Source organism: Hyperolius riggenbachi, chromosome 3 (assembly GCF_040937935.1).
Source record: "Hyperolius riggenbachi isolate aHypRig1 chromosome 3, aHypRig1.pri, whole genome shotgun sequence".
Lineage (NCBI taxonomy): Eukaryota > Metazoa > Chordata > Amphibia > Anura > Hyperoliidae > Hyperolius > Hyperolius riggenbachi.
In genome coordinates, this window is record NC_090648.1 from 56,587,988 (window position 1) to 56,611,586 (window position 23,599).

General features: G+C 41.2%; 1 pseudogene; it reads left to right on the forward strand.

Moving 5' to 3' along the window:
- The window catches only part of LOC137562109 (zinc finger protein 208-like), a 250,675-nt pseudogene that overhangs the window by 69,936 nt on the left and 157,140 nt on the right, over window positions 1-23,599 (forward strand).

Genomic DNA, 23,599 nt, shown 5'->3' on the forward strand with positions numbered 1-23,599 from the left:
ACAAAAAACTGCAGAGGAGGTGAACTTTGATCAGCTACTACACTAAAACCTAACTGATTTCCTAATATACTTTTAAATTTTTGTGCAATAGACAGTAATTCTATAAGGATATCCATCTAATCAGTGTTTTATTTACTGTTAAAGGACCTTTATCATCAAAAAAAAAATGAAATCCATGTGTATGCATATTTTTTTCAAAGTGTAAAATACGTTTAGAAATCTTTTTTCCTGCCACTGTAACTTGCAGTAGTTTGTAAAAATCTAACAGATATGATAGAGGATCCATCTCCTCATAATGGTATCTTATGTTTTTCAAAAGCACTAACTGGATGGCAGGTGCTCAGGTAGGTAGGCTGGTCAGCATCTATGCGTATCTCCTTTCCAGTGAATGCTTTTGTAAAGAATAAAAGAGATAATGAGAATTCCACATGAGGAGATAAAATATTTCAAAACTTGTCAGATTTATACCTACTGTTAGCGATAGCTATTGTACTTCTAATAAGTTTTTGTTTTTTTTCGCTGCGATAGTGGTCCTTTAACCTCCCTGGCATTCAGTTTCTGGTGCATTTCTGTGCATAAAGTGATCCAATTTATTTTCATAATCCCTTCTGTCCCCTTCTGTCTCCAGTGTGTCCCCTTCTGTCTCCCATGTATCCTCCTGCAACCCCCATTTATCCTTCCACTCCCCCCCCCCCAAGGTGTACTATGCAAAGCAGCAACTTGACTCACCTAATCAACAGCTTCACCTGCAATCTGCTGCAGCCGGCACTAGAGGTGCAGTGAAGGAAAGGAGAGGTCTGTGATTGCCAATGTAGCCGTTGATTAGGTGCGCCATGTTGCTGCTTCTCATAGTACATAGGAGGACACATGGGGGGAAGGTGGAGGGTAAATACGGGTGGGCAGAGGAGGACAAACGAGGGTAGAGGAGGGCTCCTGGGCTGTATGCCTGGCACTGCATTGGGTATACCACTTTCAGCCCATTTTTCTTGCCCTGCACAGAGTCAAGCATCTCGCCCAGGAGGTTAAGTTTATGATCTGTAAATGTATCTTACAATCGGTTACTTTGCATTCATTGAACGTGATTATCTATGATTTCTATATGTGCACAGAGGTGTGTTGTTTAAGAAAATGATGTCAATTTAAAGTTGATTTCTTTTCATCTTTATCTGCTTATTGATTGATGTGTTAATGTGTTTCAAGTTTAATTCAATAAAACCTTAAATTTCTTTAGTATTTTGCTTTGCTGAAAATATTGTTTGCATCGTTATTCTATGAAGTGGGCCTTTACACTGATTGCCAAAGCAATTAAAAAATACCAAAACAGGGCTCACCAAACTGGTTTATCCCATATATTCAATCAACAGAGCGTACAAAAATGTTTTGAGACAGAAGACTGAGCATCTGAGGAAGGGAGAGCGGCCCACACCCTTGTGCCAGTCTTCCTGTACATTCTTTTGATTTAATAATTGTGATAGCTCCAGTTTTTTGTTTTTTCACTGGTATATTTGGGTGTGGTGGTACAAGGGCACCGCTTGGCCCAGGAGAATCAAGCAGGTGCTCACCCACAGCAGGTGAAGAAGGTCATTTTGGTGCCCGCACTGCCCCGCGCAGCACCTAACCTGGGCACCACCATAGACATAATGTTATGCAAGGGTAATACAGGGATCTGGGAATCACTGCATCTCAAATTACTTCTCCCTCCGAGTTGCTACGACTCAGAGGAGGAATAGTAATGACCACGGCCTGGAATTTGTGCAGTAGCAGGGTGCTCTGAGAAGACTTGGTGATGGGGAAACGCCATGTATGCCACAGCAGAGGCCTCCTATGCTGCCAGGGCTGCCCTGTTTGGTATCTGGGTGGTGAGGTACAGGAGCATTGCTTGGCCACACCCACAGCAGGGGCCTCCCATGCTGCCTCCTGCCAGGGCTTCCCTGTCTGTTACTTGTATGGCTGCTGCTGCCTCCCCTTCATTCATACACAGACCTCAGATCAGTGGTAATGTAAACAGGAAAGACTGTCACAGTGACCACTGCAGTTGTGGAAGTGAGGTCATTGCTCATTTCCTGCATTTGAAGTGTGCCACATGGTTACTTTGTGCTGATCTGCAGGTCTTCAAGTGTTGGCGATAGGCAGATTTCAGGAAGCTAGATACACCCACTTACCCACTGACACCAATGCCCTATATGGGGGGGTTGGTGGAAAGACACCTTGGGCAACCTATACTGGGAGTGGCTATATAAACTTGAGAGACACCTTGTCTAAGTATACTGGAGGCTACTGTCTTTGCTGGGGGTTCAATTTTGACTACCTACCTATACTGAAGGGGAGGGGGCACCTTTGGCTGCCTATTATTAAAGGAGAAGGGCCTCTGACTAGCAGGGGGAGGAGGGCCATATATTGTTTGCTACTATATGATGTGTCCATGTTCCAGGTGCATCTTGTAGACGTTCTCCCTAAATTATTGTGTCTTCCTGTGTCCCCTATGTGTCCTCCCGTGTCCCCATGTGTCTTCTTCTGTCCCTATGTGTCCCATTCTGTCCCCAGTGTGTCCCTTTCTGTACCAGAGTGACCTCTTCTGTTCCCAGTGTGTCCCATTTGTCTCCAACTCTCCTTGTGTCTCCACTCTTCCTCCCCCCATCTCCGCTCTTCCCCGTGTCTCTGCTCCCCTGTATATAATTACCTCTGTCGGTGATCACAGACTTCTTTTCTCCTTCACAGCTCCACTAACGATGGCTTCTTCTGATAAAGCGATCAGCAGAAGCCAACACTAGGGGAGCTGTGCAGGTCTGCGATCACAGAGGGAGCCATGGATTAGGTGAGACACGCTCCTGACACTGCTAATTATATACGGGGAGTGGAGACACGGAGAGATAGAGACACACGGGGGGGCATTACAGGGAGTCCATGATGTTGCGGCGGGTCGGCGGTCCCTATCAGCAGGCGTTCCATAGGATGGTGTTTCCCTGAATTTGGCATATAAGAAGCAGGGACTTTTTGTCACCATTTTGGGGGAGAAAAAGTGTCTTATATGCTAAAAAATACGGTACATGTGTGTGAAAAATATTTTATTGGCATACTAACAAAACATGAATCGCAACACATTGGTCATGTAAAGGCGTTACAATTTGGTTCCATGCCTTTTGAAAAATAAACAGTTCATTACATTTTTGTATAGCTGTAGTTAGTGTAGGTTATCATAACAGACAATTTGTGTCTATAATGAGTAAAATAAAAAAATACAAATATAACTATAATAGTAACCTCCATAGTGTTATCAGACTCGTCATACATGCTCATGATATATTGACTATGCACCCAGTTCTTCATTTTGACTCCTAGAACATCAAAAAACATCACTTATCAGTTTTTCTAATCTGGCTAAGCTTTAAGACTCATTTTAAACATATCATAACCATTGTTCCCCTCCTATAAGAAAAGTATTGGCTGTTCCTTGTGAGAGAGAAAATTGTTTTTTCGTGTTCACAGCTTGTATTCATTATTTGGATCACTTCTGAAATAGTCAATGTTGTTTTAACCTTCCATTTTCTGGAAATAGATATTTTAGCTGCGGCATAATTGTATAGTTACATTTTGGGAGTGCAATGGAAGGAAAGGCACACCTATATTAACCTCCCTGGCGGTCTACTAGAAACCGCCAGGGGGCAGCGCAGCACTATTTTTAAATTTTTTTTAAAATCATGTATATTTATTATTTATAATGATTTAATAGTAATGTATATTGATATTGGCATACTGATGTAACTATAGTGCATAGCACATACATGTGAAAGTCTGACCCGTCGCCCAAATGTGGCCCTCAGAACCATTAAATGTGTCCATCAAGTGGTTTTTATGCTTGTCATTATGTTTGGCCCTCTCTAGTCCACCTGGGAAGCTATTATGAATGAAAGCCTTTTATAAGATACCTTTGACGTCACTTTCTTAAATCTACTTAAAAGATTGTTGGTTTGATGACACAACTTCCTTTTTTCTATTGGCCATTAACATTGACGTTTCTTCCGTTTTCCTTAACGAATACATCATTTGGAATATGTAGATTGCCACGTCACTTCCGTATCATTCGTTCGCTAATGATCGTATCGTTTTCACCTTTTCATCAACCTTTTCACAACCATTTTATGAATCCTCATTAAACAATCGTTCGTTGTTCGGCACGAACGATCGTTGTCGTATGTGTGTACGTAGCTTAAAGAGACACTGAAGCGAAAAAAAATATATGATATAATGAATTGGTTGTGTACTATGAATAATTACTAGAAGATTAGCAGCAAAGAAAATATTCTCATATTTTTATTTTCAGGTATATAGTGTTTTTTCTAACATTGCATCACTCTATAATATGTACAGATTACACAACACTCAGCATTCAAAAAGAGTCTTTCAGAGCAGTCTGTGAAGTAATTAACTCTCCTCTAACAGAGGAAAAGTAAACAGTTAAATTACAGTTGAGATAATAAAAATCAGATAACAGCCCTCTCCACGTTAGTCGGAGAGCTTAATAGCTTTTTTGCATAGAGATAACAACTGAAGTTTCTCAACTCTTATGCTGGGAATACACGGTTCGTTTTTGCCTTCGTTTAAACCTTCGATTCGTTCGGTAAACGAATCGAGTGTTGAAAACGTATGTGAAAATAGTCATAATCTCATTATAGTTTCGATTAATAGACCCCAAAAACGAACGACTAGTGATCGAACATGTTTGATATTATCTCTCTTTATCCATCTAATCGAGCCATTGGTAGGCTTGATGGCTGTTCAGATCGATTGTATATTCGTTTATGCTAGTCCGTCCCTGTAAAAAGGGATTTTCGTTTCGTTTCTTTGCAGCCTTCGATCATTGGAAAAACGAAACCATCAGAATCGGAAAAAAAAACGAAACCGTGGGTGGTGATATTAACTGTATGACCGATTATTTCGGGATCGAAAAGGACAAAAGGCACAATCGAAACGAAGGTTTAAACGAAGGCAAAAACGAACCGTGTATTCCCAGCATTACTGTACTGGAAACAATTAGACTGATGTATCTGATCTTAATGTTTTTTTTCTTAGCTGTACTACACATACAAATCATAATATCATCATTTTTTTTTTCGCTTCAGTGTCTCTTTAAGGCTTAGCTGTTCCTGAAATGTAAATCTACCTGTTACTTTGCATGAGCTATACATAAATTAAATGCAGAGTGTTCTATTTTCAATTTCCAGAAAATGTTTGCCAAAGTATCTAGTATTTTTGTGTTTTTGTGTTTATCACAAAAACACAAAAAAATAGTTAGATAACCGTACAAAAAAGCCTGAGAGTTCAGAAAATGATCTTTTTAAATGCACATTTTTTACCATGAAAAAAATCCATATTTTTTTTCCTCAAAAATTTGCAAAAAATACAAAAAAAAACCCCAAAATTTATTTTTGATTGCATTTTTACTAAAAAAAAACAATTTAACCCAATGTTTGCAAAAATTAATGCGAAAAAGAATATTGGTATTTTCACTCATCAATGATGGCATTAGACACAGCTTTCCAGTGGAGAAAGGAGGAGGAGTTTGTAGCTCTTAAGGTCCATACACACGCCGGACTGCAGGCAACGACGGGTCCGTCGTCACCTCCTGCTGGGTGGGCGTTCCAGCGACAGTCCGGCGTATGTACAGTCTGTCAGCGGACTGATACGGCTGTTTCTGAGCGATCCACTGAGCGATCCACAGTTTACTTGCAGGTGTTGTTTCTCCAAACAAGTTCAGGGGAAGCGTGTATGTAAAATAGACATTCATCACATACTGGGGAACTGTAGTGTCTGAATGGATCCTTAGTGAATGTAAATAAACAAGGCATTTGTATGTGATGATGTAGAGCTCTCTCTTGGAGTGAATTCTTATGAAAGCCAGTGTTTGGTCAGTACCCCCTGAGCTGAGTCACATACTATTTGTTTATGTTGTATAAATATTCCTTTTCTAGCAAATACCTTAAGTTCTGAATTTGGGTTCCAAATTATTTTATAAAAATAATGTTTACATTGATTTTATGAGCAACCGAGCAGCTCGGGGTCACCCAAACCACTAGGAAAGTATAGAGGTCTAAAGCCCCATCTACACAATACAATTCTACATTTCGATCAGATCGAATTCGATTGATTGATTAAATCCGACCAATCAGGATTCGATTTGATTGGTAGTGTGATCGATTTGACATTGTTTTGCATTGATATTCGACCACCATACTGATTGGATCAAATCAAATCCCGATCGGACATGTTGGATTTAATCGATTAATCAAATTTGATCCGATCAAATCACATGCAGAATTGTATAATGTAGATGGGGCTTAAAAGAGACTGAAAAGCACTACTACTAAAAAGCAATGCTAAGTGTAGTTTGCCTTCTTAAAACAGAAGGAAACTTCAGGGGCATAAAGAGATAATTTTCTTATGCAGCAGTGGTGCATTGTGGGTAACCACAAATATTCACTTATAGCTGAATTATTGCAAGTTTCCTTCTGTTTTAAGAAGTCAAATCACACCAAGCATTGTAATTACGCTGTGCTTACATGTTCAGCAGTTTTTTAGACAGTTTATAGTCATGGGACTAAGTGCCCCTTAGAGGACCTCAAAAGCTAATCATTATAATAGCCACTGCCTAATAGCTCAATGTCCAATTCACTTGGGGAGGGAACAGTTCACTTATCTATACCTTCTTGGGGATGTGAGAGGGAAGTGTGTTCAAAAATCCATACTACAAATGGAGAACATACAAACCCTATGCAGATACTGCCCCACCCCAGATTTGAGCCTGGAACCTCAGCACTGTAATGCAAGAGAGCTATCTGCTATGCTTCTATATGCATATGTTCCTTTTTATATGAATAATTACCTTTCCACTCTCTTATCACTATGTAGAATGATTGCATAATAATAATAAAGTGTTGATGTGAAGTCAACATAATAATGCTCAATATAATGATATGTGTCTATTTATTATAATAAGAAAACTACGAACAGGTAGAGATGTTGCGAACATAGAATTTTCCGTTCGCGAATGGTAAACGCCAACTTCCGCAAATGTTCATGAACAGGCAAATCTAGCGAACTGCCATAGACTTTAATGGGCAGGCAAATTTTAAAACCTACAAAGACTGTTTCTGGCCACAAAAGTGATGAAAAAGTTTTTTCAAGGGGTCTAACACCTGAATAGGGGCATGCCGGAGGGGGATCCATGCCAAAAGTCCCACCAAAAATTACGGAGCTGACGCAAAGTCGGTTTTTAATCCCTAAAGGGCAGAAATCACATTATGTACAGCTCTGGGTTTCAGTGGGCTGTGGAGTGTCACAGACAGAGAAATGCAATATTACTATCAGAATACAGTGAAATAATAATGCATTGGAGTGATTCTGTGCCTGCTACTTAATGAGGCAACAGCACAGCAGTAGTGCGCACACAGCTCTGGGTTTCATTGGGCTGTGAAGTGTCACACACACAAAAAACACTGGAGACCGATGTGCGCTAGCCTCAACAGGGCTGTTTTGGATGCTTTCACAACAAGTGAGGAACAAGAACACAGGCCTAGCTAATACTTTCCCTACCTATCTGCAGCAAGTAGCCAGCCCAAGTAGCCAGCCAGCAGAGAACTGATCCAATATGGCCACCGCAACTGCTTTTTGGGGGTCCAGGAGGGGGTGCTAGCTGATTGGCTGCCATGTGTCTGATAACTGTGAGGTAAGGGGTCAAAATTTAGGTCAATAATAATGTATAGGGGGGGGGGGAATTAAAAACGCTAAATGTTCGCTGTTCGGCGCAAATGCAAACAGCGGATGTTCGCAGCATATTGCTCACCGGTTAGGAGAGGCACTTATCAGCACAGAGGTGTAGTGATTATTGTTCTTGCCTTGCAGCACTTTTCCAGCCTAGATACATTGTCTGTATGTTCTCCACATGTTTGTGTTGGTCATCTCTGGGACCACAGTTTTTCTCTCACATCCCAAAACATGATGGTAGGAAGAGTAAAATGTGACAATGGGAGGGATTACATTGGGTGCTCTTCTGATGGGCAGCTAGTGACATGATTCTGTGCACTGTAACTGTATTGATTATCTCAGTACATTGTTGCCTGTTGGGGGTCTATTAGTAAGTGAGCAATCAGTCAGTGATGTCTTGGAAGCACCAAAATAGGAAAACATAAGATTCTCAGAGACTTAGAGAAAAGTAATATCCTTGTGGTTAGATGACATGGCCATGGGCCTCTACGGCTAACTGATTCCTTTGGGGAGTGATGGCTAACTTATCTGGTCCAGTCACATATTTATTTATTTATTTATTGTATTTATAAAGCACCAACATATTACGCAGCACTGGAGTGATACTGACGTGCAAATCACCAGGAGCCTCATGCCAGCCATGGTAGACAGGTTCCAGAATGCACAGTGCATTGTAGTGTGCTATGTATGGGCTTTCTACCTGCAGAGCAGTCAGAGGACCAATGACTAAAGCCTTGTGGACATCTGGACTGAACATGGTGGCCTGTTCTGATTTCTTTTAGATTATGTGAATGGTTGTGTGTGAGTTTGCTGTTTATTTCTTTCTATAGAATTTTCAAGTATGTAAAAGATACACCTCAAATTAAAGCTGCCATTTACTCCTTTAAGGAATGTCTGTGTCTATTCTGCTGCTCTTTCTGGCTTCAGACATTCAGCATATGCTTAGTTCGTTCAACTTTTAGTCAGAACACCTGATCTGTTGTGGCATAAATCATTAATGGCAGAAAACCAAAAATACAACCACACAAGTATTGTTTAAAAAGAAATATGGCTGCTTCCATATCTCTATCCATACAATGTCATTTTAAAGTGGACATGAACTCTTTCACAGGACAGAAGGAAAACATGGAGAAATGCGCCCTGCATGTATGTAGAGAGTTTAGCTTCATCTGTGACTGATCAACTGTAATTTGATCTCTCAGCGGTGTCAGCTGGCTGCCGTGACAAGCTAATTTGCAGCTAATTTGTAAACGCAGGATGTTAACCCTATGTCTCCTTTCATGAAAGCAGGAAGTAGGCACACTGCAGATTTGTTGCAGGATTTGTATCAGCTGTAACACAGACATGTCTTATTAAAGGTTATTGTGCTGTTGCTTATCTTCTAGAGCAGAGAGCAAGTTTTGAGTTCAGGCGCGCTAATGTATGTGCTGCAGACATTTTTGTGTCAGATCTCACAAGACACCTTTAGGGGTCTTTTTGATCCCATACCTACATAGTTTTGCAGGCCCGGATTTACCTCACAGAAGCCTATAGGCACAGATCTCCTGGCACCTTACATTTCCCCCTCTATGAACCTACAAACCCTCGCCCAACTGACTGCAGCGCAAGTGTGCTGGCTGGCCCAGATATCACTTCTCTCTTACTTCTTTTGCCTGTCATAGATAACAACAGGTGCCCCTAAGTATTAAGTAACCAGAAGTACCATCAGTGTAAAGTAGCTAGAGGTGCCCCCAAGCATTAGGTAGCTAGAGGAGCCCCTGCATGGAGGGAGATTTCATCAGTAGAATGTAGAGAGCTGGGTGTTTTGTAGAGAGCTGGGTGTTTTGTAGTATGAGTGTTTTTGTTGCTTAATATTTTATATTGTTTTGGATATTCTGTGATAACAACTGAAAATCAATACCTAGTGTTACGGCACATGACCTTGTAGCTGTGTCCAAGTCAATCTGATTATAATGATCTAGTGTGCCAAGAGCAGGAATCTTATATATATATATATATATATATATATATATATATATATATATATATATATATATATATATATATATATATATATATATATATATATATATATATATATATATATATATATATATTAGAAAGGTCAGTTTGAGTGTTTAATATTTCATATTATTTTGGATGTTCTGTGATAACAACTAACAATGAATGCCTAGTGTTACGGCACATGTAATTAAATGGAAATTCCACTTTTGTTAAAAACAAACATATAAATAACTAAATATTTGCAATAAACACAGATCACTCCTGCACAAATCATTTTGCAATTTTATTTTAACACATTTTTTAGAACCATCAGTGACCATAAGCTGAAAATATTCTTTAGTGGAGCCTCAGCTGCAATACGCTCTGTACTCTATTTAAAGGAGCTGTTATGATGAGACCCTCCAGAAAATTCCTTCTTGCCACAAAAGCAATTAGCAAATGTTTGTTCAACACCTAAAAACAAAATATATTAAGCTGAAACAATGCCTGCCTTTACTATATGGAGATAACCTGAGCACAGTTTTTCCTCAACAAACTTAGAATGTGTCACATTAATCTATGTAATACACAGAGACCATCCAAAAATGTTCAGTTTTCCTCAACAAAAGTTGAATTGCCCTTGTCATTTCCAGAGAAAGCCAAAAGAAAGCCAAAAGTCTTCTGTGCAAACTATACTCATCAAGAGGGATATGTGGGATGCTTTAGCACTACAGTAATGATTATAAAGCAGTAAAAGATACTGCAGAATATTGATGAGTCTGAATAACCAATAGCAAAACTATCTGCCTTTTCAAGATGCAAAAAGCTGGGTACACACATGAGATAAAAGTATTTGGAAAATAAAAGATCAAAGGCCAATTTTACCACCTCCATGTAGCAGGAGAGCCATACCTACACAGTCTATTCTTCAGCTGGGTACACCGTTCAGATAACAATCTGAGAAATTAATCTAACACATAGGTTTGAACGTTTGAAAGACTGATCATTCTAAAGATTTCTCTTTACTAATCTGATGCTAGGTACACATTACACAATTTTCTGTTAGATTTACCTGCCAGATTGATTTTTTTCCAACACGTCCGATCTTAATTTCAATCCATTTTCCGATTGATTTCCATAGAAGTATTGAAAAAAAATCGATCTGGCAGGTAAATCTAACAGAAAATTGTATCGTGTTTACCAAGCATAAGATTACATTTTATTTACTTCCTTTCTTGTACACACCTTGTTTAATGCACAGTAATCTGCAGATCAGATCTGAAAGATTGAGAGATAAGTATCTTTCATCTGGTACTGAACATTTTTTTCTGCATGGGGAGAGCACTGAAACTGTCCATCCTCTACTGACCTATTCATTGTATTCATCTATTGTTATGTTAGTGATCTCCAGCTTAGATCATTCCTTCAATTTGCCTTTTGTTTATACTGTGGAATGTTAATGAAATTAACACCTTGCTGGGTGGGTGGGAGTTTCAGTAAAGAGGTCTTGAAACTGTCCTTTCATAGGTCTGTAAATAGACATTTTGTTGTTAACAATACGACATTTTCAACCAATCCAAAACCACTTCATTTTAGTAAATGGAGGAGAAGTGAATATAAAATGGGTCAGACCTCAGTCAGGCAGAAGGCTCACAGAGAGATCACAGGAATAAGGGGACCCAATACTACTTTCTACCAGGTAACTATAAACCTACTGATTTCCTGATCTGTAATATTGATTGTATTGTTATTTTGCTTTCTTTAAATCATGTTAATAAGTTAGATATTATACAGAAATGGCTTTTGCATGTGTGACTCATAACTGGATGACACATGTCTGATTTTATATTGTACAAAAGTAAACCTGTTAGAGGGGAAACACTGATGCTGCCAGTGTTAGGCCTGGGCTATACAGAAAATATTTTTTTGCTTGTGATCAAGAGATTTAACTTCTTGCTGAAAGGTGTTTTTTGTGTCAACTTTGTTTATTATTTATAAAGTTAATTGCAAATAAAATTGTCCATAAAGAGTGTATATGAAATCACAAGTGTAAAAAATATGTTAATACAGATGACATAATGTTCACGTAAATTATCAGATGTAGCGCTATCATGCTAAGGTGATGTAACATTATAAAAGAGAGGTATAACAATCTAAAAGTTTTGAGGAGAGTGCATTATGCATATATTTAAAAGAAGTGTGTGTTTATTTGAGTGCCATTGTTCTGAATATCAGTCATGATACTGTAATATTATCTAAGTGTCAGTAATTTGTGTGCCACTATTGTCATCACTTAATCACCTCTAACACATCCCAATATTAAATTAACCCGTACCTCTTAACACTATCAAATCTAACCTTTTACTAACCTCTCATAAAACACTAACCTTCCTATAACTAAGCCTCAATGTAACATTCAGCCCCATTCCCTAACATTAACCCTGCTATAAGTGAGCCTAGTACTAATCTTTTAGCCAAGTTTTTTTAACCAGTAATCCTACATGGCAGCAAATAACAGTACTCAGCTATATTTTATCAATAACAGTATTAGCTATACCTGCACTGCACTCAATCTGGAGTTTGGCGATATAACAACCCAGCTCTGATTTTACACTCCTATGCAATTATGCATGCTATGCAAACAGGCAGAGATAAGCTACCCAATTTAATTGCTTGGCACACTATAGTCACACATGTACACTGAGGTTTATAGCAGGGAGTGCTTTTATAAATGAAGGAAATCTTGAGAATCCCCCTTGAGGACTTGAACAAGCCTATAGCCTGTTGGTAAAAGGCTCACAGCTGTCACATAATAATCCCTACAGTAAGCAACAACTTCATAGGAGTATTTATTTTTCAAGTGCCAACATATTCTGTGGCACTGTACAGAGTAAGAAAACAAACAAGGGATACATAATGATACAGACAATGATATACGTCAAATATGGACACTGGTATAACTATAAAGTACCGAACTGGTGATTACAATAGCAGATGTAACATGATTACAATAGCAGATGTAACATGAAGAATACAATGTATAGCAGAGTGCACACTATTAAATGAATAACATTCCAAGACGCTAAAGGGTTATACAATTGTAACTGATATTCGTGTATACTTATTTTAACCTCCCTAGCGTTCTGGACGAGCTCAGCTCGTCCAGCAAAAACTTGCTGAAAGTGTTTTGGACGAGCTGAGCTTGTCAATCCCGCCAGGGAGATTTCCTGTTTCTCTGCACCGCCCGCTGCAATTTTCCCTCATCAGAGGGATTCCCCAGGATGGCTGGATGTCTGACTGTATGCTGTGGATAGCGATCTGTGCTACCCCCAGCATACAGAACAAGCATCCAGCCACCCTGGGGAATCCCTGTGCAGCTGGCGGGGCAGAGAATGTGCTGCGTGCAAGGATTCCCCCTTTGTGTGCGGACGGGTGTCTGCTCTATGCGGGCTGGTAGTGGCCGGCGGGGATCCCCTCTGTGCAGCAAGGGGGGGAGGGGTGTCCCCGTTTTATGGTGGCTGGTAGTGGCCGGCGGGGACCCCCCTTCTGTGCGGGGGGGGGGGGGGTGTCGTCCCCGTCCTTTGCAGGCTGTGGGTGGCCGGTGGGGACCCTCCTTCTGGGCAGGGGGGGGTGTCCCCGTCCTTTTGCAGGCTGTGGGTGGCCTTTCCCTCCCCCCTCCCAACCCCCATGCAAGCCCCCCCCCCTTCCTCCTGAATTCCTTCCCTCGGTGTGAATCCTGTTCTACTCACCCAGGCTGTCTCCAGCAGCGCCAGCAGAAACCCTTCTTTCTTTAACGCCGAAGTCCTGGCCTGTGACGTTACCGCTACGAGGCTCGGTGACATCACCAAGTCTCGTAGCGGTAATTACACAGAGCATGAGACTTCGGGGATGGAGGAAGAAGGGATTCTGCCACCGCCGCCGCTGGAGACAACCTGGGTGAGTAGAACAGGACTCACACCGAGGGAAGGGGTTCAGGGGGAAGGGGAGGGGCTTGCATGGGGGATGGGAGGGGGAAGGGAAAGGCCACCCACAGCCCGCAAAGGACGGGGACACCCCCCCGCCCAGAAGGGGGTCCCTACAGGCCCCCCACAGCCTGCAAAGGACGGGGACACCCCCCCGCCCAGCCACCCACAGCCTGCAAAGGACGGGGAAACCCCTTCTCCAACCAGAAGGGGGGTCCCCACCGGCCACTACCAGCCAGCATAGAATGGGGACACCCCACAGCCCGCTAAGGACGGGTCCCCCTCTCCCTGCCCAGAAGGGGGGTCCCCACCGGCCGCACACAGCTTAAGGGAAGGTGTTGGAAGGGGGGGGGGGTAGCTTGGCACCCCATTACTGGCTACACTACACCTGGCACCCCATAACTGGCTACACTAAACCTGGCACCCTATACCTGGCACCCTATACCTGGCTACACACCTGGCTACCTATACATCTGCCTACACACCTGGCTACCCTGACATCTGGCTACATGTAGCTCCCTACACACCTGGCTACACATCTGGGTATTATACTCACCATTGGCGTGCTGATCCCTCGTCGCGTACCTCTAATAGCTTCCCCAGTGCCTTCTTCCATGTTCCTGTGCGGATTTTGCTTCTCCCTCAGCGATGACATGTCCCCCGGCGATCGGCATTGATGACACCAGGGTCACACAGCGTCATCAACATCTTGCAGTAAACACTTTTTTTTGTTGTTGAATTCAATGCAATAACCGGTATTGAATTCAATATTAAAAAAAAAATAATTGCAAAAAAAAAAAAGGTTGAAAATTATTGGAAATTAATTGAACCACTTCTTGAATGGAAATCCTGGGGAAATAGAACGCCAGGGAGGTTAAATGTCACCTTTTTTCTACTAGTGTACCCAAGCCACATGTATCATTTTTTTTCCTGTATATAAATTTGTGATGCATCCACTGATGCTATGTGGTAACTTTCCAAATATACTATTACAATAATGAAAGTTTTAGTCATAATCTTTGTATTTTGTTTCTTTATCTTTACAATGTTAGAATTGTTTTTTTTTCCTCTGGAAAGGAATTATAAATGTGTCTTTTATATCTGTTGTGTTGTTGACTTAAGGCAAAATTGTTTCTTTAGGCACACATCTAAGTAGTTTTTCATTTCCACTGTGCAATGGTTATCTTATTAGGAGATATTGTATCTGTTCTTGTATTCTGACTGTGAAGATGTTTCTCTTTAACTTAAAATAAACCATGTCCAAGGATTGAAATTCATCCCAATCAGTGGCTGATGCCCCCTTTCCCATGAGAAATCTTTATCTTTTCTCAAACGGATCATCAGGGGGCTCTGTATGGCTGACATTGGGCTTGATTCACTAAAGGGTGCTAACACAGTTAGCACGCCTAAAAGCTTTGCACGTGCAAACTAGGGTGCTACGTAGTTTGCACGGGAAAGCTGTTACTGTTCGCGTGCTATCTTAGCGCACATAAAAGTTTGTGCGCATAAAGTTTTACGTGCACTACTTTGCATGCAAAATCAGCTGCTTCACGTGTAAAGTATGCTTATCACGCTACTTAGCACGTGAAGCAGCTGATTTTGCACGTGAAGTAGTGCCCGTAAAACATTACGCGTGCAAAAGAGAAGAGTCATTTTGCACGTGATAAGCAGCTTTTCACTGGCGTGCTAACAGTTAGCATGCTTTTGTGAATCAAGCCCATTGTGTTGAAACCCCTCTCTGTGGGTGCCTTGTTGCATTGTGGGAAATAACAGCCGTTTCCAACTGCCAAAAATGCAAGCAGCATCTCCTTCCACTGAAATCACCTGCCAGCAGTAAAAAATGTCACCATATGATAAATGTCAGAATGTAAATCAGGGAGAGGAAAGATTTTACAATGGGCAAACACTGAATAAACCATTTATCCATAATTATTGTAAAAATTAAGCACTTATTTTATTTTCACTGGAGTTCCCCTTTAAAGGTACACTATCACGAAAAAAGTAGGCAGTTAAAATCTGACAGACCCGACAGGTTTTGGGCCAGTCCATCTCCCCATGGGGGATTCTCAGGATTTACTTTGTTTCAACAGCATTTCCGGAACAGCAGTTGCAAAGTCTACATGACAAAATAGTGTGCATGTGAGTAGAGAGGCTGGCTGGTATCTAACAATTTTGACAGTTAAACTGCTGTTCAGGAAATGCCGTTGAAAACAAAGAACACCCTTAGAATCCCCCATGAGGAGATGGACTATCCCAAAACCTGTGGGTTTTGTCAGATTTTAACTGCCTCCTTTTTTCATGATAGTAGATCCTTAAGTGATGAGGCAATTGTGGAATGCAATAGCTGTGATTTCTAAGGAACGTTAAAATGAGTTATTTCTGAATATAATGTCGTCATGAACAATATTTATTTGGAGCAAATCCTTCAAATTGCATTTTTCTGAGATGACAATTTTTCTGTTCAACTCTCGTTAATGACAATCTAATGAAAAACAAACAGCATTATAAGCTGTCCCATGCTAATTTCAAATGCCTGACATGATTATTCTATGAAGCATACTTTTGTATATATATATATATATATATATATATATATATATATATATATATATATATATATATATACACTAGTAAAAATAAGTGCCCATTAAAAAACAGGTGCTAGGCCACGGCTGCTAACCAACCCCCCCCCCCCTCCCCCGCCGGAATGCATCCCGCTTGCTCGTGCCCAACCGCTGTCCAAAGTATACAGTATGCATACAGTGAGATATTGTTTTAACAACTAGGCTGCGCTGTCCACAGTGAACAATACAATTACTATAGTGAATATCAGAATACAGACACAATACGGTTTTGTCCTTGTAATGTCCCCAGACTTATAATGGGATCGCTGTCTCACTTTTCCAAAAGATGATATCAATGCAACTGCTGGACTGCGCTCTCCAATTCCTATAAAAACACAATATTGCACATAGCGTGACTCTGCTAATACGTATCCACACCACCCGTGATATCAGTGCTCACAAAGTGCAAAACACGTGCCCGCACACTCCTTCTGTGAATCTGCTCACCGGATCTTTGCCACCTCAGACAACAGGTGGGTCTAGCGTTTATATAAATTCCACATGGCACTTTCTTTCTTAAATCTTCATCTTGTCTTTAATGTAAAACATCCTCAATAAAACACATAAAAGGTACAATAGTGTAATCCTGTATAAAATTTGGCCACAATGCCCGCGCATCAGAGCGCACTCACATGAAAATTTCTTGAAATATTGCACATCAAAAGCCTTAATAGCAAGGTCTGCCCAGCACCTGAGTGGATAGATGAGCGGCGTCCCGACTCCCCGTCCCTCCGCGGCGAACCAGCTGCTAATCGGCGCTTTAGATCTCACTCTCCAGGCTCCCAGTACTGTTCCGGTGTGATGACGTCAGACGCGCTGGACGTGGCTCCGCCCTACGCGTTTCGACCAATCGGTCTCAATCTGGCTGATGAGACCGATTGGTCGAAACGCGTAGGGCAGAGCCACGTCCAGCGCGTCTGACGTCATCACACCGGAACAGTACTGGGAGCCTGGAGAGTGAGATCTAAAGCGCCGATTAGCAGCTGGTTCGCCGCGGAGGGACGGGGAGTCGGGACGCCGCTCATCTATCCACTAAGGTGCTGGGCAGACCTTGCTATTAAGGCTTTTGATGTGCAATATTTCAAGAAATTTTCATGTGAGTGCGCTCTGATGCGCGGGCATTGTGGCCAAATTTTATACAGGATTACACTATTGTACCTTTTATGTGTTTTATTGAGGATGTTTTACATTAAAGACAAGATGAAGATTTAAGAAAGAAAGTGCCATGTGGAATTTATATAAACGCTAGACCCACCTGTTGTCTGAGGTGGCAAAGATCCGGTGAGCAGATTCACAGAAGGAGTGTGCGGGCACGTGTTTTGCACTTTGTGAGCACTGATATCACGGGTGGTGTGGATACGTATTAGCAGAGTCACGCTATGTGCAATATTGTGTTTTTATAGGAATTGGAGAGCGCAGTCCAGCAGTTGCATTGATACAGTGAGATATTGTTTGCTTGGCAGTTGGAAAAGGCTATTATTTTCCACAATACAATGAGGTTTACAAACAGCAAACCGTCAGTTCTGGAATCACAGACACAGGAGGACGCAGAGACGCAGGGGCTTTATTATATAGGATATCTTACTATACTGTCAGAACGTCTCATAATATAGTAAAGTTAACATAATTATTTAATTGCAGGTGTGATACAAAAGCTGAATTCCTGCTCTACACCTAAAAGTATCTGTCAACAAAGTGGATATATATATATTTATGTTACAGGCAAAGTACGAGATCAGGCATTCTATAGAATGCCCAAAGCGATTAGGCAATGTACAAAATGTCTGTTTCATTACGTACTTTGCCTAGGCATTCTATAGAATGCCTGAAATCATTCAGGCAAAGTGTAGAATACCCGGTTCTCTATAGAATGCCTGCTTTTTTCCGCACTTTGACTGTAACAGCTGCATATCTATGCTGTCAGTGAGGCTAGTGATGATGGGTGCATGCATGCTGATATTTACTATTTGTGGAAATTGCTGCTGTGAAGGAGCCTTCAGGTGCTGCCAGGGGTAGCCCATTTGCAGGAAAGAGGAGAGAAAAGTTGAACATGTGCAGGAGAAAAATGGCAGTTGGGTTTTGGTAGTTGAGGCAGGGAACACACTTGTCTTTCAGTTTTCTGTGCAAGTTTTTCTGAACACCAAGTGTGTTTCTATGCAGGAAAACGTGCACGTTTTTTTCATAGCAGCTGATGTAATTGATAGAGAAAACTGACAAAATGTGCGGAGTCATCATGCAGAATGTCAGGTTTTTTTCTGCGCGCAAACAACATATTAAGTGTGAACTAGCCCATTGATTAACATGAGTTCTCAGTTTTTCTGTGCAGAAAATGCGCACGAAAACAGTCAAGTGTGTTCCCTGCCTCAAGGCTAGTGAGGGGAAGGGGCCTTAAAAGCCATAATGCAGCAAAAAATAAGTTTAGAGTCATGATACAATGCTCTACTGCAGCAAGAAATAAGCATGATTTTTGTCAAAGACTAAAGAAGAGACCAGCCATTGGTGAGGCTGACAAAGCAAAGCAGAGGCACAGACAAGAGAGCACTACTGAAAAACTAAAGTAAGGAAGAGAAAGAGAGCTGCAGACATAACGGGAGAGGAGAGAGACAAAGTACGTAACAAAAACAGACGTTTCGTACTTTACCTAAAATGGTCAGGCATTCTATAGAATGTATCATATGTGTATATATATATATATATATATATATATATATATATATATATATATATATATATATATATATATATATATATATATATGTATATATATATATATATATATATATATGTATATATATATATATGTATATATGTATTTATATATATATATATATATATCTTATTATACTGTCAGAACTTCTCATAATAGTGTAAAAATAACATGTAATTATTTAATTGCAGGTGCGATAAAAAGCTGAATTCCTGCTCTACTCTGAAAATATCTGACAACAAACTGGATCTCCAGCAGCCCATGATGAGTCACAGAGGAGACAAGCCGCATCGCTGCTCAGAGTGTGAGAAAAGCTTCACTCGTCCATCAGAGCTTATTAGACACCAGAGGAGACACACCGGGGAGAAGCCATTTTCTTGTCCTGAATGTGAGAAATGTTTTAATTTGAAATCAAGCTTGAAAAAACATCAGAGGATTCATACTGGAGAGAAACCTTTTTCCTGCTCTGAATGTCAGAAAAGCTTTGCTGTGAAATCAAGCCTCATAGTACACCAGAGGATTCATACAGGAGAGAGGAATTATTTGTGTTCAGAATGTGACAAATCTTTCACTCAAATGTCAAACCTTATACAACACCAGAAGATTCATACAGGAGAGAAGCCATTTTCTTGTCCCGAATGTGAGAAATGTTTTACTGTTAAAGCACACCTCATAGCACACCAGAGGATTCATACTGGAGAGAGGAATTATTTGTGCTCAGAATGTGACAAATCTTTCACTCAAATGTCAGACCTTATACAACACCAGAAGATCCATACAGGAAAGAAGCAATTTTCCTGCTCTGAATGCCAGAAATGTTTTACCAGTGAATCAACCCTCATAGCTCACCAGAGGATTCACACTGGAGAGAAGCCGTTTTCTTGCTCTGAATGTGAGAAGTCCTTCAGCACTCAAAAAATCTTCAACATTCATATCCGGATTCACACAGGAGAAAAACCATATAAATGTACAGAATGTGACAAATGCTTCACACAGAAGGTACAACTTACTCGGCATCAGAGAACTCACACAGGAGAAAAGCCATTTAGTTGCTCAGAATGTGGCAAAAGTTTCTCACGCCAGTCATCTCTGAGAAGTCATCAGAAGATACATGACTGAGTGGATGTGAGCCTGTAAACTAATTTTAATTAAAAGTTTCTTTTAAATATGCATTTCAGAAGCTTATATAGCTTCAGAGACCATGTACAGTATACACAGAAAGTAAATGTTTTTTGGTGATTTATTACAAAAAACTGCAGAGGAGGTGAACTTTGATCAGCTACTACACTAAAACCTAACTGATTTCCTAATATACTTTTAAATTTTTGTGCAATAGACAGTAATTCTATAAGGATATCCATCTAATCAGTGTTTTATTTACTGTTAAAGGACCTTTATCATCAAAAAAAAAATGAAATCCATGTGTATGCATATTTTTTTCAAAGTGTAAAATACGTTTAGAAATCTTTTTTCCTGCCACTGTAACTTGCAGTAGTTTGTAAAAATCTAACAGATATGATAGAGGATCCATCTCCTCATAATGGTATCTTATGTTTTTCAAAAGCACTAACTGGATGGCAGGTGCTCAGGTAGGTAGGCTGGTCAGCATCTTTGCGTATCTCCTTTCCAGTGAATGCTTTTGTAAAGAATAAAAGAGATAATGAGAATTCCACATGAGGAGATAAAATAGTTCAAAACTTGTCAGATTTATACCTACTGTTAGCGATAGCTATTGTACTTCTAATAAGTTTTTTTTTTTTTTTCGCTGCGATAGTGGTCCTTTAACCTCCCTGGCATTCAGTTTCTGGTGCATTTCTGTGCATAAAGTGATCCAATTTATTTTCATAATCCCTTCTGTCCCCTTCTGTCTCCAGTGTGTCCCCTTCTGTCTCCCATGTATCCTCCTGCAACCCCCATTTATCCTTCCACTCCCCCCCCCCCCAAGGTGTACTATGCAAAGCAGCAACTTGACTCACCTAATCAACAGCTTCACCTGCAATCTGCTGCAGCCGGCACTAGAGGTGCAGTGAAGGAAAGGAGAGGTCTGTGATTGCCAATGTAGCCGTTGATTAGGTGCGCCATGTTGCTGCTTCTCATAGTACATAGGAGGACACATGGGGGGAAGGTGGAGGGTAAATACGGGTGGGCAGAGGAGGACAAACGAGGGTAGAGGAGGGCAGTATGCCTGGCACTGCATTGGGTATACCACTTTCAGCCCATTTTTCTTGCCCTGCACAGAGTCAAGCATCTCGCCCAGGAGGTTAAGTTTATGATCTGTAAATGTATCTTACAATCGGTTACTTTGCATTCATTGAACGTGATTATCTATGATTTCTATATGTGCACAGAGGTGTGTTGTTTAAGAAAATGATGTCAATTTAAAGTTGATTTCTTTTCATCTTTATCTGCTTATTGATTGATGTGTTAATGTGTTTCAAGTTTAATTCAATAAAACCTTAAATTTCTTTAGTATTTTGCTTTGCTGAAAATATTGTTTGCATCGTTATTCTATGAAGTGGGCCTTTACACTGATTGCCAAAGCAATTAAAAAATACCAAAACAGGGCTCACCAAACTGGTTTATCCCATATATTCAATCAACAGAGCGTACAAAAATGTTTTGAGACAGAAGACTGAGCATCTGAGGAAGGGAGAGCGGCCCACACCCTTGTGCCAGTCTTCCTGTACATTCTTTTGATTTAATAATTGTGATAGCTCCAGTTTTTTGTTTTTTCACTGGTATATCTGGGTGTGGTGGTACAAGGGCACCGCTTGGCCCAGGAGAATCAAGCAGGTGCTCACCCACAGCAGGTGAAGAAGGTCATTTTGGTGCCCGCACTGCCCCGCGCAGCACCTAACCTGGGCACCACCATAGACATAATGTTATGCAAGGGTAATACAGGGATCTGGGAATCACTGCATCTCAAATTACTTCTCCCTCCGAGTTGCTACGACTCAGAGGAGGAATAGTAATGACCACGGCCTGGAATTTGTGCAGTAGCAGGGTGCTCTGAGAAGACTTGGTGATGGGGAAACGCCATGTATGCCACAGCAGAGGCCTCCTATGCTGCCAGGGCTGCCCTGTTTGGTATCTGGGTGGTGAGGTACAGGAGCATTGCTTGGCCACACCCACAGCAGGGGCCTCCCATGCTGCCTCCTGCCAGGGCTTCCCTGTCTGTTACTTGTATGGCTGCTGCTGCCTCCCCTTCATTCATACACAGACCTCAGATCAGTGGTAATGTAAACAGGAAAGACTGTCACAGTGACCACTGCAGTTGTGGAAGTGAGGTCATTGCTCATTTCCTGCATTTGAAGTGTGCCACATGGTTACTTTGTGCTGATCTGCAGGTCTTCAAGTGTTGGCGATAGGCAGATTTCAGGAAGCTAGATACACCCACTTACCCACTGACACCAATGCCCTATATGGGGGGGTTGGTGGAAAGACACCTTGGGCAACCTATACTGGGAGTGGCTATATAAACTTGAGAGACACCTTGTCTAAGTATACTGGAGGCTACTGTCTTTGCTGGGGGTTCAATTTTGACTACCTACCTATACTGAAGGGGAGGGGGCACCTTTGGCTGCCTATTATTAAAGGAGAAGGGCCTCTGACTAGCAGGGGGAGGAGGGCCATATATTGTTTGCTACTATATGATGTGTCCATGTTCCAGGTGCATCTTGTAGACGTTCTCCCTAAATTATTGTGTCTTCCTGTGTCCACTATGTGTCCTCCCGTTTCCCCATGTGTCTTCTTCTGTCCCTATGTGTCCCATTCTGTCCCCAGTGTGTCCCTTTCTGTACCAGAGTGACCCCTTCTGTTCCCAGTGTGTCCCATTTGTCTCCAACTCTCCTTGTGTCTCCACTCTCCCTCCCCCCATCTCCGCTCTTCCCCGTGTCTCTGCTCCCCTGTATATAATTACCTCTGTCGGTGATCACAGACTTCTTTTCTCCTTCACAGCTCCACTAACGATGGCTTCTTCTGATAAAGCGATCAGTAGAAGCCAACACTAGGGGAGCTGTGCAGGTCTGCGATCACAGAGGGAGCCATGGATTAGGTGAGACACGCTCCTGACACTGCTAATTATATACGGGGAGTGGAGACACGGAGAGATAGAGACACACGGGGGGCATTACAGGGAGTCCATGATGTTGCGGCGGGTCGGCGGTCCCTATCGGCAGGCGTTCCATAGGATGGTGTTTCCCTGAATTTGGCATATAAGAAGCAGGGACTTTTTGTCACCATTTTGGGGGAGAAAAAGTGTGTCTTATATGCTGAAAAATACGGTACATGTGTGTGAAAAATATTTTATTGGCATACTAACAAAACATGAGTTACAACACATTGGTCATGTAAAGGCGTTACAATTTGGTTCCATGCCTTTTGAAAAATAAACAGTTCATTACATTTTTGTATAGCTGTAGTTAGTGCAGGTTATCATAACAGACAATTTGTGTCTATAATGAGTAAAATAAAAAAATACAAATATAACTATAACAGTAACCTCCATAGCGTTATCAGACTCGTCATACATGCTCATGATATATTGACTATGCACCCAGTTC